Below are 18,267 nucleotides of genomic sequence, written 5' to 3' on the forward strand. Positions count from 1 at the left end.
CACCCTATTCCCTGAATCTCAGAGTCTCAGAGCGGCTCACAATCTTCTTTATCTTCTCCCCACCACAACAGACACCCTGTGAGGTGGGTGGGGCTGAGAGAGCTCTCCCAACAGCTGCCCTTTCAAGGACAACTCCTGGTATAGCTATGGCTGACCCAAGGCCTTTCCAGCAAGTGCAAGTGGAGAAGTGGGAAATCAAATCCGGTTCTCCCAGAGAAGAGTCTAAGAGAAGCCATGTTGGTTCAGGCCAATGGCCCATCCAGTCCAACACTCTGTGTCACATAAGAACATAAGAGAAGCCATGTTGGATCAGGCCAACGGCCCATCCAGTCCAACACTCTGTGTCACACAGTGGACCACTGCTCCATATTTTTATCCAATCCCCTCTTAAAGCTGGCTATGCTTGTAGCCGCAGCCACCTCCTGTGGTGGTGAATTCCACGTTAATCTCCCTTTGGGTGAAGAAGTACTTCCTTTTATCTGTTTTAACCTGACTGCTCAGCAATTTCATTGATTGCCCACGAGTTCTTGTATTGTGAGAAAGGGAGAAAAGGACTTCTTTCTCTGCTTTCTCCATCCCATGCATAATCTTGTAAACCTCTATCATGTCACCCCGCAGTCAACGTTTCTTCAAGCTAAAGAGCCCCAAGCGTTTTAACCTTTTTTCATAGGGAAAGTGTTCCAAACCTTTAATCATTCTAGTTGCCCTCCAAGGAAGGAGAGCCCACCACCTCTCAAGGAGAAAGCCTGTTCCACTGAGGAACCGCTCTCACAGTTAGGGTCATTCCCTTTTAGTTCTGCCTTCCCCATCCCTAGTTCTTATCGAAAATATTTCTAACATTATAAAAACAGAAGGCCGAGTATGTTGCATTTCTCAGCACCTCATTTGATGGTTTTTATTTAATGAATTATTTATCTAATTGTACTGATGTTTTACTGTAAATTGAAATTTATATGTTTTGAGCCGCCCTGAGCCTGCTTCAACAGGGAGGGCGGGATATAAATAAAATGTATTATTATTATTATTGCAGCATATTCCAATGGAAGAACAAGAGGTTGGTTGGTGTGCTTAACACAGATTCTGGGAGACCTTTGCAGATTATCCACAGTGACATGGGGTGGGGTGGAATCTAAAGGAACAATCCTTGATGAATGGAGAGTGTGATTAATAATGAATCAAGCCACAGCTGCACTGCATTCTGGGCATTTACTCTGCATCAGCTTCATTTTCCCATGGACTAGGGAAAGGGGGAGAAGACCCACCCTCCCAAACCAAGCAGCCCTGAAATAATCTCAATTATAGGAGCACAGATCATCTTTAATGGCTTGTTTCTCTTGCTGTGGCAAACCTCCCTGCCAGCTCCAATTAGCTAATTGCCTTCCGTTTGCAAGCTGATTCAATAGCCGAATCCCTGAGTACCAAACAAGCCCCCCCCACACACACAACATTTGATGGAGGAACAATCCATTGTGCTCTATAAAACCTTTACCAATCGCGCAACAAGCATGTCAGGCAAAGAGCCTTTAAACACTACCTGTCACACATTCATTTCCTGCAGCCAGGATGTGCACTGATTGACGTGTCCACCCCTTTCGGCTGGCAACTGAACGCATGCCTTGAAATACGGACAGCATGTGCTTTTATCCTTCAGTGCAGGTGGATCAATACAAGTGATCCCCAGACAACAGGCATTGGTTTCCCTGGAGAAAATGGTTGCTTTGGAGGGTGGACTCTATGGTAGGGGTGGCCAAAAGTAGCTCTCCAGATGTTTTTTTTGCCTACAACTCCCATCAGCCCCAGCCATCATGGCCGATGCTCTGCCAGTTCACACCCCATCAACTTGTATTTGTAGCTGGGATTCTTAGCTCCAATGTGCATTACTTTGCACTCGGCCACATTGAACCTCATTTGCCATATTGAAGCCCACTCACCCAGCCTCAACAGATCCCTTTGGAGTTCCTCACAATCTTCTCTGGTTCTCACCACCCTGAACAATTTAGTGTCATCTGCAAACTTGGCCACTTCACTGCTCACTCCCAACTCTAAATCATTTATGAACAAGTTAAAGAGCATGGGACCCAGTACTGAGCCCTGCGGCACCCCGCTGCTTACCGTCCTCCACTGCGAAGACTGCCCATTTATACTCACTCTCTGCTTCCTATTACTCAGCCAGTTTTTGATCCACAAGAGGACCTGTCCTTTTACTCCATGACTCTCGAGCTTTCTAAGGAGTCTTTGATGAGGATCTTTATCAAAAGCTTTATCAAAAGCAGAGACTGGCCAAGAGAGAGATCTTGGGGTTGTGGTATATAACTCACTGAAAATGTCAAGACAGTGTGCGATTGCAATAAAAAAGTCCAACGCCATGCTGGGAATTATTAGGAAGGGAATTGAAAACAAATCAGCCAGTATCACAATGCCGCTGTATAAATCGATGGTGCGGTCTCATTTGGAGTACTGTGTGCAGTTCTGGTCGCCGCACCTCAAAAAGGATATTATAGGATTGGAGAAAGTCCAGAAAAGGGCAACTAGAATGATTAAAGGGTTGGAACACTTTCCCTATGAAGAAAGGTTGAAATGCTTGGGACTCTTTAGCTTGGAGAAACGTCGACTGCGAGGTGACATGATAGAAGTTAACAAGATAATGCATAGGATGGAGAAAGTAGAGAAAGAAGTACTTTTCTCCCTTTGTCACAATACAAGAACTCGTGGGCATCTGATGAAATTGCTCAGCAGTCAGGTTAAAATGGATAAAAGGAAGTACTTCTTCACCCCAAGGGTGATTAACATGTGGAATTCACTGCCACAGGAGGTGGTGGCGGCTACAAACATAGCCAGCTTCAAGAGGAGATTGGATAAAAATATGGAGCAGAGGTCCGTCAGTGGCTATTAGCCACAGTGTGTGTGTGTGTGTATACACCAGTTTGGTGTAGTGGTTAAGTGCATGGACTCTTCTCTGGGAGAATGGGTTTGAGTCCCCACTCCTCCACTTGCACCTGCTGGAATAGCCTTGGGTCAGCCAGAGCTCCCGCAGAGTAGTCCTTGAAAGGGCAGCTTCTGTGAGAGCTCTCTCAGCCCCACCCACCTCACCGGGTGTCTGTTGTGGGGAGAGAAGATATAGGAGATTGTAGGCTGCTCTGAGACTGTCCCTGAAAGGGCAGCTTCTGGGAGAGCTCTCTCAGCCCCATCCACCTCACAGGGTGTCTGTTTGGGGGAGGAAGCTAAAGGAGATTGTGAGCCGCTCTGAGATTCAGAGTGGAGGGCAGGATATCAATCCAATATCTTCTTCATCATCATCCATTCTCTCCTGGAGAAATGATCTCTGCAGTCTGGAGGCCAGCTGTGATTCTGGGAGATCTCCAGGCCCCACCTGGAGGATGGAAGCCCTATCACTGGCCCAGAGATATGATGTTTCTATTCCCCATCACCACCGCCATCCCTGTCATCCGAGCTGGCCCTCCTGCAGTGCACTTGGCCCCCAGCCAGAGAGAGTGGCACCTTTTCGCCTCTCGCTTGCTTCGCAAGCCTCCCCCCTTGCCAGCCCATTCATCAGCTTTTGTGACACCCTGCTCGATGTGGGGGGATCCCGCAAGCCAACACCCCCTGGGGCTAGGAGGGGGGCCTTCTTCGCAAGCGGGGCACCGTCAGCCGACTTCCAACCTCCCCGAGCCAGAGAGTAACATTCAGCCGCCCTTCTCCTGATCCAAGGTGACAAGGAGTCATCCGGCAAAGGTCAGCGCCGGACGCCTCTGCGCCAGAAAGAGAGCAGAAATGCACGGGGAGTGCCAACCGGGCATCTCTGCCCCTCCCTGGCTCCTCTTCATACAATCATAGAGTTCGAAGGGACCTCCAGGGTCATCAACCCCTGCACAATGCAGGAAATTCAAAAATACCTCCCCTTCAATTCACAGGATCTTCATCGCTGTCAGATGGCCATCTAGCCTCTGTTTAAAAACCTCCAAGGAAGGGGAGCCCACCACCTCCCGAGGAGGAAGCCTGTTCCACTGAGGAATCGTTCATAACGGTCAGGAAGTTCTTCCTAATGTTGAGTCGGAAACTCTTCTGATTTAATTTCAACCTGTTGGTTCTGGTCCAACCCCCTGAACAATGCAGGAAACTCACAAACCCCTTCCCCTAAATTCACAGGATCTTCATTGCTGTCAGATGGCCATCTAGCCTCTGTTTAAAAACCTCCAAGGAAGGAGAGCCCACCACCTCCCAAGGAGGAAGCCTGTTCCACTGAGGAACCACTCTAATGGTCAGGAAGTTCTTCCTAATGTTGAGCTGGAAACACTTTTGATTTAATTTCAACCCATTGCTTCTTGTCCTACCTTCTGGGGCCACAGAATACAATTCCACACCATCCTCTCTAGGACAGCCCTTCAAGTACTTGAAGATGGTGATCCTATCACCTCTCAGCCGCCTCCTCTCCAGGCTAAACATCCCCAGCTCCTTCAACCTTTCCTCCTAGGACTTGTTCTCCTGACCCCTCGCCATCTCCGTCACCCTCCACTGGACCTCTTCCAGCTTGTCTAGATCCTTCTTAAAATGTGGTGCCCAAAACTAACACAATAGTCCAGTTGAGGTCTTACCAGAGCTGAGTAAAGCGATACCATCACTTCACATGATCTGGACACTAGACTTCTGTTGATACAGCCCAAAATTGCATTTGCCTTTTGAGCCACCATCCAATGCTCTTCCAGACTCTGACTTTCAGATCCAGCTTTGTTCCTGCTTCCCAGGCACACAGGGGCAAAAGGGGAAATCTCAGACATCCTGTCAGCATTCGCACAACCAACCGATATGCCACAGAAAACAACTTACCATATAATTGGCCGCTGCGCCCACAAGGCCACACGGATCTTCTGCTCCGTTTTCACTGCTGTTCATGGCGATGGAAAGTGACATCCAGTTATATTCAACTCACAGTGACTCCTCGTGGGTTTTCAAGGGAAGAAGGCAAAGAAGACTAAGACAAAGAAGAAGAAGAGGAGGAGATATCTGGGGACTTTGGAGGTGGAGCCAGGAGACTTTGGGGGTGGAGCCAGGAACAAGGGTGTGACAAGCATGATTGAACTCCAAAGGGAATTCTGGCCATCACATTTAAAGGGCCCGCATGCCTTTTAAATGTCTTCCCTTCATTTGGGAATAAGGAAGGATGGGCACCTACTTTGAGGGCTCATAAAACTGTGAGCTTGTCAAGCGGTTCATTTACAGTCAGCCCTTTAACGTGGGATGTTGGCTTTGGGGGGACCTTTGTGCCCAGATGGAAGGCAAAGACACAGTCGCCCCCCCACCAAGAGTCCTCTTCAGTTGGTGATCCAGCTAGGCAGTAACAGCACAGACAGGTCCAGCTGAATACAGGCCTACAACAATTGGGGCTCTGAGTCAGGGTTACGGGCTTACAAATCCAATCTTTGCCAAGGATACTGATAGCCGTCCCCCAAATGTCCCATCCTGCTGTCCCCAGGATTTCATTCCAGCCATACAGCATGCCCCCTTTTTTTAACTTTTCAAAGATTTTATTGATTATCAAAGATTTCAGGTTTTCACGGCTGGTAACATCATTAGGGTTTGTAGAATCTTTCGGGCTCAAGTACCGTGTTCTACTGGAGAAAGTTTCTCTTCCAGCTGAGAACAAAACGTCTGGAAGAGAAACTTTCTCCAGTAGAACACGGCACTGGAGCCCGAAAGATTCTACAAACCCTAATTTTATTGATTGACGATCTTGACAATACAAAATCGATATATGAAGTCAAGGTAGTCCCCTGTGGAAGCACCAGTTGTTTCCGATTCTGGGGTGACGTTGCTTTCACAACGTTTTCACGGCAGACTTTTTATGGGGTGGGTTTGCCCTTGCCTTCCTCAGTCATCTACACTTTCCCCCCAGCTAGCTGGGGACTCCTTTTACCGACCTCGGAAGGAGGGAAGGCTGAGTCAACCTTGAGTCGATTACCTGAACCCAGCTTCTGCCAGGATCGAATTCAGGTCGTGAGCAGAGCTTAGGACTGCAGTACTGCAACTTTAACACTCTGTGCCACGGGGTTCTTCCTCCAATAGAAATTACTGATCATATAAGCACAATAAATCCTATACAATATGGCTAGGAAATTCAACATAACGATAGCAAGAGTAAAAGACTACTTCGTGTAACCAAAATAATACACAAAATATTTTTCAAGGCACTGTCTGACTGAACCTCATATCTGATGATGATGATAAGAAATATGCAATAAGAAAAAAATGAAGTAAGAATAACAGTAAAAATCATTTAAAAGTAAGATATAAATAAAATTAATAATAAATCCTATTCAAAGATTCAGAGAGAAAGAATTTGTCTATAAGTTGAGTTGCCTGGTAGGATATCATGAGCTGAAATATACTCCATAAAGAGTAACCATTTTTCTTCGAAAGAAGTAGATTTAGGATAAATGTCCGATTGGGCTATTTGGTCTGTAATTTTTCCCCATAATTAATTGGTCCCATATTTTTCTCAACCATAACGAGATTGAAGGTGTTGTGTTGACACAACTTGCCTTAATCCAACGTCCACCAACCCCCAAAACCCCCAATTCCCACCAACCCCCTTGTAAAGATCAGCCTTGTAACCTGCAGTGATGTATCCATTGCGAGCGAAGGGGACAAAGTCATATATTCAGACATTCTGATCTCAAAGGTTAAAAACATCCCAAGATGGGACCAAAATGAGACGTCCACCTTAGTATCCTGATCTCCAGTAGCTCAGCAACTGAAGGAGTGGCAGAAATCCAGATTTTGGGACCAGCTGCCTTCCTCCAATCTTGGGGGGTGTCTACTGAGTCCTACCTTTCACACCCGCTGCCGATCCACCATAAAAAACGGACGAAACATTCTCTGGAAGCCTTCTCTATGGAGGTTCCCTAGGAATGCTTCATTCTCCAGATCTAGTGGTGGGTCTGAAACAAAAGAGGTCCCACAGCCATAGAAGGCTGAACTAAAGGAAGAGTTCTTGAAGATGTCATCTACCAGATGGATCCTTATTCAAGCCTCTAATGGTATCCTTCTCCAAGGCTGGGTCTGTTTTCCGAGCCTGTTCTGCTTAAAGGTTTGGCTGATATTGAAGAAAGTCAGATGTTTCCCCCACCAAAATGCTATGAACAAAACAGCCACCCTCTGTTTAGGGTTTGCCTCATCCGGAGGTCTCCGGGAATTGCTTGCAACTCATCTAACTAGAGATCAGCTCCTCTGGAGAAAATGGAAGCTTTGGGGGCGGGATTTGATGGCATTGTCTTCCAGTCAGATGCCCCACCCAAAATCTACAGGAATTTCACAATCCAGAGATGGCCACCCTACCTCTGTTGTTTCCTGGTATCCTTGTGGGTGGGGAGTTCTCCCTTCTGTTCTGTCACGTCAGCCTGCCCCATCTCTTCCCGCCTGAGCACAACATGAGCATCAGAAGGATTTGCTCTTCCTGCAGCCGCACAGAGTGGAGAGCCAGTTTGCTGTAGTGGTTAAGTGTTCGGAATCTTATCTGGGAGAACCGAGTTTGATTCCCCACTCCTCCACTTGCAGCTGCTGGAACGGCCTTGGGTTAGCCATAGCTCTCGCAGGAGTTGCCCTTCAAAGGGCAGCTTCTGTCAGAGCTCTCTCAGCTCCACCCATCTCACAGCGTCTCTGTCTTCTGAGAGCTAGTTTGGTGTATTGGTGAAGTGTGCGGACTCTTATCTGGGAGAACCGGGTTTGATTCCCCACTTCTCCACTTGCAACTGCTGGAATGGCCTTGGGTCAGCTATATCTCTCGCAGAGTTGTCCTTGAAAGGGCAGCTGCTGGGAGAGCTCTCTCAGCCCCACCCACCTCACAGGATGTCTGTTGTGGGGGAGAAAGGGAAAGGAGACTGTAAGCTGCTCTGAGACTCTGGGATTCAGAGTCTAGGGCAGGGTATACATTCAATATCTTCTTCTTCTACCAACGGTATTTGGGACACCCAGCACCACACAGCTGCAACGACTCTCCTGCCAGGTTTGCACCATGGAGGGCCACATCTTGGGTTGTGAAAAGTCGGTTGCTTGTTTCTGTCTTTGCTAATAATGGGGCCACTAAAGGCATCCTCCTCTGACCTGGGTGTTCCTGGCTAGCCTCATGTGGTCAGGTCACAGAAGCTAAGCAGGGTAGTCTGTGCTTAGTCCTTGGATGGGAGACCACCAAGGAAGCCCAGGGTTGCTACAAAGAGGCAGGCAATGGCAAAACCACCTCTGCTCGTCTCTTGCCTTGAAAACCCCACGAGGTCACCATAATTTGGCCACAACTGGATGGCAGCATCCACCACCAAAGCCATCCTAATTGCTCAGATGCAGGCTTGGGGCTGCCCTGTTTGTATTTATAAGAACATAAGAGAAGCCCTGTTGGATCAGGCCAATGGCCCATCCAGTACAACACTCTGCGTCACACAGTGGCCCAAACCCAGGGGTCATCAGGAGGTCCACCAGCAGAACCACAACTCCAGAAGCCCCCCACTATTGCCTCCCAAGCACCAAGAATTCACAGCACCACTGCCCCAGACATAAGAACATAAGAGAGGCCATGTTGGATCAGGCCAGTTGCCCATCCAGTCCAACACTCTGAGTCACACAGTGGCCAAAAAACCAGGTGCCATCAGGAGGTCCATCAGTGGGGCCAGGACACTAGAAGCCCTCCCACTGTCTCCCCCCGCCCCCCCAAGCACCAAGAATACAGAGCATCACTGCCCCAGACATATGAACGTAAGAGAAGCCATGTTGGATCAGGCCAGTGACCCATCCAGTCCAACACTATGTGGCACACAGTGGCCAAAAAAAACCAGGTGTCATCAGGAGGTCCATCAGTGGGGCCAGGACACTAGAAGCCCTCCCACTGTGCCCCCCTCAAGCACCAAGAAGACAGAGCATCACTGCCCCAGACAAAGGAACATAAGAGAAGCCATGTTGGATCAGGCTAATGGCCCATCCAGTCCAACACTCTGTGTCACACAGTGGCCCAAACCCAGGGGTCATCAGGAGGTCCACCAGCAGAACCACAACTCCAGAAGCCTCCCACTATTGCCTCCCAAACACCAAGAATACAGAGCTTCATTGCCCCAGACATAAGAACATAAGAGAGGCCATGTTGGATCAGGCCAGTTGCCCATCCAGTCCAACACTCTGAGTCACACAGTGGCCAAAAAACCAGGTGCCATCAGGAGGTCCATCAGTGGGGCCAGGACACTAGAAGCCCTCCCACTGTCTCCCCCCGCCCCTCCCCAAGCACCAAGAATACAGAGCATCACTGCCCCAGACATATGAACGTAAGAGAAGCCATGTTGGATCAGGCCAGTGGCCCATCCAGTCCAACACTCTGTGTCACATAAGAACATAAGAGAAGCCATGTTGGATCAGGCCAGTGACCCATCCAGTCCAACACTATGTGGCACACAGTGGCCAAAAAAACCAGGTGTCATCAGGAGGTCCATCAGTGGGGCCAGGACACTAGAAGCCCTCCCACTGTGCCCCCCTCAAGCACCAAGAAGACAGAGCATCACTGCCCCAGACAAAGGAACATAAGAGAAGCCATGTTGGATCAGGCTAATGGCCCATCCAGTCCAACACTCTGTGTCACATAAGAACATAAGAGAAGCCATGTTGGATCAGGCCAGTGGCCCATCCAGTCCAATACTCTGTGTCACATAGTGGCCAAAAAACCAGGTGTCATCAAAAGGTCTATCAGTGGGGCCAGGACACTAGAAGCCCTCTCACCGTAGCGATATGTGCCCACACAGAGTCAGGGAAGAATCCTTCCAGATCAGACCAAGAGGCGTCTACCTAGTCCAGCATCTTCTTTCTCATGGAGGCTGACCAGATATCTCCGAGAAGCCTATAAACTTGTGCATGAAGACCATCACCCCACCCAGTGTTGCTTCTCAGCAATGAGTATTCACTGCCAACAGAGAGAGTCTTCCAAAGTGTGATCGAGCGCATCTTGACAGGTGGATAAAATAGTCTGAGAGGTTGACAGCTATATGAGTACAGGCACTGAGTACAGCCTTTTTAAAAAAGTGACATGCAATGGAAGAAAAAGGGGAAAGGTTATAACGGAGGGAGGACAATACTAAACTTCTTCCACTGTAACTTCTTACCGTTCCTTTGCCTTTTGGTTCCATTGCATGAAACTCCCCCCTTCCAGAAGAAAAAAAATCAGACCCTAATGTTTATGGCTAGAGAAAAACTCCGCTTCCATATGAGACCACTGAGAAATCTTCCTCCTTCTGCCCTCCCCCCACCTGCCCCCAAAGCATATTTTCCTGAATGTGATTTGGGTTGGACTCTTTGGGAAGGCCACACTCCAGGAAGAAGGAGGAGAAGGAGGAGGAGGAAGAGGAGAAGGAGAAGAAGAGAAGAAGAAGATGTTGGATTTATATCCCGTCCTATACTCTGAATCTCAGAGTGGTCACAATCTCCTCTACCTTCCCCACCCCCGCAACAAACACACTGTGAGGTAGATGGGGTTGAGAGTGCTTTTATAGCAGCTGCCCTTTCAAGGGCAGTTTCTATGAAAGCTCTGGCTGACCCAAGGCCATCTCAGCAGGTGCAAGTGGAGGAGTGGGGAATCAAACCCGGTTCTCCCAGAGAAGAGTTTGCACACTCAACCACTACACCAAACTAGCAAAGAAGAAAGAAAGAAAGAAAGAAAGAAAGAAAGAAAGAAAGAAAGAAAGAAAGAAAGAAAGAAAGAAAGAAAGAAAGAAAGAAAGAAAGAAAGAAAGAAAGAAAGAAAGAAAGAAAGAAAGAAAGAAAGAAAGAAAGAAAGAAAGAAAGAAAGAAAGAAAGAAAGAAAGAAAGAAAGCATCCTGCCCTATACTCTGAATCTCAGAGTCTGAGAGCGGTCACAATCTCCTTTTACCTTCCCCCCCACCCACAACAGACACCCTGTGAGGTAGGTGGGGATGAGAGAGCTCTTACAGCAGCTGCCCTTTCAAGGACAACTCCTACGAGAGCTATGGATGAGGCTGGTTCCTCTGCGAACTGGAAGGGGTAGGTTTCCTTGGCCCTATTTTTAATCTCCAGTCTCCTCAGCCACATCCGGCACCGTTCTCTCCCTATTTCCCCTGAACCCATCAAGCTCACTCCACTGTCAAGGTTTTCCCCCCTGCTCTGTTTTTAAAAACTGGTAGGAGACACAGCCCTACTCAGAGGCAGGCAATGGCCAGCCTCCTTGGTGTGTCTCTTGCCATGAATGAAACTATTGAGGGAGGGAAGGACCATCAGGTCGCAGTTGACTTACAGAGAAGCTGCAAGTTTTCAGGGCAGATGTCCAGAGGTGGCTGGCCGCTGCCCAGACTTCCTTGTCCTAATGAGGGAGGTTCCTGCTTATCTTCCAAGATCTGACCACATTGGGCTTGCCTGGGCTATCCGCATCAAGCGTGGAAACCCCAAAGGGTGACCATAAGTCACTTGTGTCTCAGAATCATAGAGTTGGAAGGGAGTCCCAGGTTAGGCGAGAGACGGTGGCTCAGTGATAAAGCATCTGCTTGGTAAGCAGAAGGTCCCAGGTTCAATTCCCGGAATCTTCAACTAAAAAGGGTCCAGGCAAATAGGCATGAAAAACCTCAGCTTGACACCCTGGAGAGCCGCTGCCAAGCTGAGTAGACAAGACTGACTTTGATGGACCAAAGAGGGTCTGATTCAGTAGAAGGCAGCTTCATATGTAGGGGAGGGATGGTGGCTGAGTGTTAGAGCATCTGCTTGGTAAGCAGAAGGTCCCAGGTTCAATTCCTGGCATCTCCAACTAAAAAAGCTCCAGGCAAATAGGTGTGAAGAACCTCAGCTTGAGACCCTGGAGAGCCGCTGCCAGTCTGAGTAGACAAGACTGACTTTTAAGAAGAAGATTGTATTTATATCCTACCCTATACTCTGAAACTCAGAGCGGTCACAATCTCTTTTACCTTCCCCCACATACAACAGACATCCTGTGAGATAGGTGGGGCTGAGAGGGCTCATACAGCAGCTGCCCTTTCAAGAACAACTCCTATGAGGGCTATGGCTGACCCAAGACCATTCCAGCAGCTGCAAGTGGAGGAGTGGGGAATCAAACCCGGTTCTCCCAGATAAGAGTCCGCACACTTAACCACTACACCAAACTGGCTCTCTGATGGACCAAGGGTCTTATTCAGTATAAGGCAGCTTTATATATGTTCCTTTATCTAGTCCAACCACCTGCACAATGCAGGAAACTAACAAATACTTCCCCCTCAATTCACAGGATCCGCATTGCTGTCAGATGGCCATCTAACCTCTGTTTCAAAACCTCCAAGGAAGGAGAGCCCACCACCTCCCAAGGAGGAAGCCTGTTCCACTGAGGAACCGCTCTAACGGTCAGGAAGTTCTTCCTAATGTTGAGCCGGAAACTCTTTTGATTTGATCTCAACCCATGGGTTCTAGTCCTACCTTCTGGGGCCACAGAAAACAATTCCACCCCACCCTCTGCAGGACAGCCCTCCAAGTCCTTGAAGGTGGCGATCAAAGTGACTTGTTGGCACTCTGTACACAGGGAGCACTATAGCATACCATCAAGTTTAAAAATCTGGATAGAAGCCCACCCATGGTGGTAGTGGTGGGGAAAGTGTGGGCACAAAGCTAAGGGGAGGGGAAACATGGAGAAATTCCTGGGGCTGAGGCTCCTTCCCTATGGCAAATTCCTCCACATTCACAGCAGTTATGAGAGAGCAAAGGGGGTTAGTCCTCGTGGAAGCGACTCAAGACGGGACTGTCCCATTCCTCCAACAGTGAGAGGGCATTTTTCAGACAGAAACCCTTTGCTTCTTGCCACTTCCCTAAGCTTACATACTTGGGATAAGGCAAGAAGCAAAGGGGTTTTCATCACAGAGCCGAACAAAAATCCAGCTAAATCGGAGCCCAGTCTCGCCTTAGAAACCAACAAGCTTTTGGGGGGTATGAGCTTTTGACAAGTCAGAAATCCCTTCGTCGGATACAAGTTGTAAAGCTCATATCTCCCAAATTGAGCTGTTCTGCTGGAGACCAACCTGACTGTCCTCTGAAATTAAAATTCCTAACTTTTTGGGACACTTCTGCAGTGGAAGAAGCTGCCTTGGGAGGTTTGTAAAGTCCCTTTGATGGTTTCCAAGCCAAGGTCGGAAAGGGGTCCAGTCAAGATGTCGCAGTCAAAGAACACCCCCCACCTCACCCTGGCTTCCTTCGCAACCCTTCGGTTCTATTCATCTCACTTCTGGAAGGGATGGAACTCAAGTTGGGAGCTTCCAAGTTCTGCTCCTTAAGACTCTAAGGATAGCAACAGAGCACCCCTCCAGGATGCCTCCCCACCCAAAGCACCCCAAAAAAACGAGTGGTCGGGCAGCGGGACTCACCTGGGCATCCCCATCCGCCTGGCTTCCTCAGTGCTGGGCTGAAATTTGTCCCAAGTTCAGACCAAATAAAGGGGGCTGGCCCTCCTGGTGACCTCCCCCTCTTCCGGAGGGGGGGCTTCTGGCCGCACAGACTGGCCGGTGCCAGAGGGCTCCGTGAGTTAATGAAGTGGAGAACTCGGTGGTGGTGGTGGTGAGGGCCGGACTCTCCTTTTCACCCTTTGCACGCTCCCCGGCGTCCTTTCCAAAGCCACGACACCCTTAACCCTTGAGCTGCCACTCCTTTTGTGTGCAAGTCATCAGCAAAGATCATAACTGGCGTGAGGAATCTTCCAAGCTGGACGGCATTGAAGCATGTCCCTGAAACCCCCCCCCCCTCCCTTCCCCAACTGGACTGCCAATCAAAATGGACAAGAAATCAACCTTCCTCTGTCAACCTCCTTCTGTGCCTTGCTTCACCTGAGATGATGGGCTCTTTAATACAGGGTGCAGGGAAACTGCAAGAGGTGGCGTGAGGCGTTTCCCAGAGTTTCCAAGGGACTGATATCCATTAGAGTTGCCAACCTCAAGGTGCAGCCTGGTGTATTTTGGAATATAAACCTCCAGGGGCGGCCTGGTGATCTGGAATTACAACTGATCTCCAGGCTACAGCAGAGAGGATTATAGGTAAGGCTGACAATGATGCTAAGCCATTTCACAGGCTATGTGCCATGTCAGCCAGCAGTCAGCATCTTCTTCCCAGGTCATGCAAACAACAGGGAATCAGGCACAGTGTTAACCCTTTAATGACTAGAACTTTAGAACATTGCAAAGGACATACAAAACAGATACATATTTCCAACACCCCTTCTCGATGCCTAATGTGCAAGTCATTATACATTCACTGTAGCATTCATATAAACTAGATTCATCATTTCACATAAACATTCAAATCTAGCACAAGGTAATGGCTTAGTAAGTATATCAACTATCATAGCTTCTGTACAACAATATTCTATCTTAATCAGCCCCTTCTGGTGTAAATCTTTCACTAGCTCACATTTAATACCAATAGATCTACTTCTGGCTGTTCTACTTTCCCCTTTACATATAGCAATACACGCTTGGTTATCTTCAAACAGTGCAGTAGGTACAGGTTCTTTTATCTTGAAGTCTCTCAGCAGATGAAAAATCCATTCAAGTTCACTGCAGGCACTGGCTGCTGATACACACTCAGCTTCTGCTGTAGATTGTGCCACTATAGTCTGTTTTCTGCTGGTCCATTCTACAAGTCCATTTCCGTAGAAGAACAAGTATCCACTGGTTGATCTGTAATTGCACGATTCTTCTGCATAGCTGGCATCCATGTATCCAACTAGTCTGGGATTCTCAGACCATAGTCCAGAGTTCCTTTTAAGTATCTGGCAAGTTTCTTTACTGCATTCCAATCGTGGTGATTAGGCGAACTTACTTTTCTGCTCAGTATTCCATCAGCAGCTGTGATATCAGGTCTGGTAGTTTTACTCAGGTATAGGAGTTTTCCTATAGCTTCTCCATCCTCTCCAATATCTTTGAGTGGTTGACCACCCTGAGCTCTCAGGTATGCAGGTTCAAGAGGTTTCTTAGATTCTTTACAGTCTCTCATGCCAAGAGATTCTATAAAGTCCATCATCTTTCGTCTTTGGCATAGCTGAAAAGTTCCATCCTCAAGTCTCTCACTCTGTATTCCTAGATAGTGTTTAATATCTCCAAGTCTTTTGACTTCCTCTTTGCTCAGCTTTTCAACAATGTCCTTAATGTCCTCTTCGTTCTTGCAGCTCACCACCAAATCATCAATGTAAACCAGAATGTATTGATATTCTCCATCTTTGAGTCTAGTGTACATGCAGGGTTCAGCTTTCCCTTTCTCAAATCCTTGTTGCTGTAGTAGTCCAGTTATTTTGTCTTACCAGCTTTTTGCAGCTTGTTTCAAAACATACAGTCCTTTGTTGAGTTTGAAAACACAGTTCTTTTTGCCAGGGACTTGAAAACCTTCAGCTATTTTCATATAGATTTCCTCTGATAGCTCACCATTAAGAAATGCTGTCTTAATGTCTAGGTGCTCCACAAGCATATTTCTAGATGATGCCACACTCAGTAGCGTTTTAAGTGTAGCGCTACTGATAACTGGTGCAAATATCTCTGAATAATCAGTTCCAAATTCTTGTGCATAGCCTTTGGCTACTAGCCTTGCTTTGTACAAGTCTATAGTTCCATCATCTCTGTCCTTTATTTTGAAGACCCATTTGCATCCAACAGGCTTTCTTCCTGCAGGTAGCTTTGTAAGAGTCCATACATCCATTTCTCCTTTTCTTCATTAGGTATAGATCTCACGGTGTCACGGTATCCATGTTTCTGTGGTGGTTGCCCTTTTGTGCTCCTTTCTGATCGTCTTAAAATGAGTGGAGGTTCTGTTGCTCCCTGCGGTGCGGTCCCCATTTCCCCTTCTGGTTCAGTAGAGTCTTCAGAAGGTAGACCTGCCAGTTCACCGGTGGTCACTACAGGTAACCAACTATACCAATCATCAGAAGTATCATCAGTAACCTCAGGATCATATTCAGGTACACAGGGTGCTCTAGGCAAATCACTGTCATCCACAAACACAACATTGCAATGTTTAGTCTTATTCAGCTTTGGATCATAGACTCTGTAGCCCTTTCCCACTGAGGGATATCCTCCTATGAATCCAATCTCAGTCCTTGCATCAAGCTTCCCTCTATTTTCTCTAGGAACATATGCATAAGCTTTTGCTCCAAAAGTTTTGATATGCTTAAATCCTGGCTTCTTGCCAGACCAAGCCTGGAACGGAGTAATTCCTGTTACTTTTGAAGGTATGCTATTGTGGATATACACTGCTATATTTACAGCTTCAGCCCACAGGCCTTTAGGTAATCCAGAATGCATGAGCATTGCTCTGGTCATTTCCTGCAACACACAATTAAGTCTTTCTGCACTCCCATTCTGCTGTGGAGTGCATGGGACAGTCACTTTGTGTTCAATCCCTTCTGCTTTCAGAAACTTCTTAAACTCATTATTGCAATATTCACCACCTCCGTCTGTCAGCAAGCTTTGAGGTGCACGCCCAAATCTGTTTTTAACCATGGCGACATAGTCTTTAAATTTACCCAAGAGTCTCATCTTTTGATTTGAGCATATAGACAGTGCTATATTTTGTCTTTGCCTCTGTGAATACTGAGAAAGATTTATTTCTCCCAATTGAAGCTTTTATAGGCCCAATAACATCACTGAATATTGTTTCCAAAAACCTTTCATTATGCACAATGCTTTTCCACTGAAGCAAGATGCAGTTCCTTTTGCTCTCAGACAAACACCACATCCATTAGAACAGATAAAAGGAAGTCCTTCTTCACCCAAAGGGTGATTAACATGTGGAATTCACTGCTGCAGGAGGTGGTGGCGGCTACAAGCATAGCCAGCTTCAAGAGGGGATTGGATAAAAATATGGAGCAGAGGTCCATCAGTGGCTATTAGCCACTGTGTGTGTGTATTTTGGCCACTGTGTGATACAGTGTTGGACTGGATGGGCCATTGGCCTGATCCAACATGGCTTCTCTTATGTTCTTATCTTTCCTTGGATTTATCACAATGCACAACATCAAGTCCACAATCCTTTAGCAACTTCTCAACACTCTGCATGCTTCTGTGTGCTAACTTTACATGCCAAGCATAAATACATCTCCCATGGTCACACTTTCTGCCTTCAGTCTGGCAAACAGTCTTTTCCACATCAACAGCATCTGATCTTTTACTTAAGTCCATAATATAATGAGCTCCATTTCTTTCATCCAGTTTAAAACTAATTCCAAAATTCTTCTGAATAATTTCACCATCATCTCCTTTATCAAGATATACAGCATAAATATTTCTTATAAGCACTTGGCTTGAAAGTAAATTCTCAATTGATTCAGATGCATAAGCTACATTTTTCAATCTTACTGGCATTAAATCTCCATCAGTGGTAAGCAATTTCATTTTGATCTCACCCACACCACAAACTTGTAAGGGTTCCTGTAAAGATATCCTTTTTGTAAGGGTATGATATCCTTTTTGAGGTGTGGTGACCAGAATTGTACACAGTATTTCCTTCTGCAAACTACCTTAGACTACTTGAACAAATCTGGTTTCCTTTCCGAGAAAGGAGGGGCCGTGGCTGGGTGGCAGAGCCTCTGCTTAGCATGCAGAAAGCCCCAGCTTCAATTCCCAGCAGCATTTCCAACTAAGAAAGGACCAGGCAGGAGGTGACATGAAAGACCTTGGCCTGAGAACCCTGCAGAGTGGCTGCCGGTCCGAGTTGGCAATATTAACCTTGATGGAGCAATCGCCTGCAAGTGTGAAGAAGAAGATGAAGATATTGGATTTATATCCCGTCCTCCACTCCGAAGAGTCTCAGAGTGGCTCACAATCTCCTTTACCTTCCTCCCCCCACAACAGACACCCTGTGAGGTAGATGAAGATATTGGATTTATATCCCACCCTCCACTTCGAAGAGTCTCAGAGCAACTCACAATCTCCTTTCCCTTCCCCCCCCCACCACAGACACCCTGTGAGGTAGATGAAGATATTGGATTTATATCCCGCCCTCCACTCCGAAGAGTCTCAGAGCGGCTCACAATCTCCGTTATCTCCTTCCCCCACAACAGACACCCTGTGAGGTGGGTGGGGCTGAGAGGGCTCTCCCAGCAGCTGCCCTTTCAAGGACAACCTCTGCCAGAGCTATGGCTGACCCAAGGCCATTCCAGCAGGGGCAAGTGGAGGAGTGGAGAATCAAACCCGGTTCTCTCAGATAAGAGTCTGCACACTTAACCACTACACCAGACTGGCTTTCCACACACCAAACTGGCTCTCCAGAGGAAGTATG

This window comes from Heteronotia binoei, chromosome 9, assembly GCF_032191835.1.
Source record: "Heteronotia binoei isolate CCM8104 ecotype False Entrance Well chromosome 9, APGP_CSIRO_Hbin_v1, whole genome shotgun sequence".
NCBI classification, from domain to species: domain Eukaryota; kingdom Metazoa; phylum Chordata; class Lepidosauria; order Squamata; family Gekkonidae; genus Heteronotia; species Heteronotia binoei.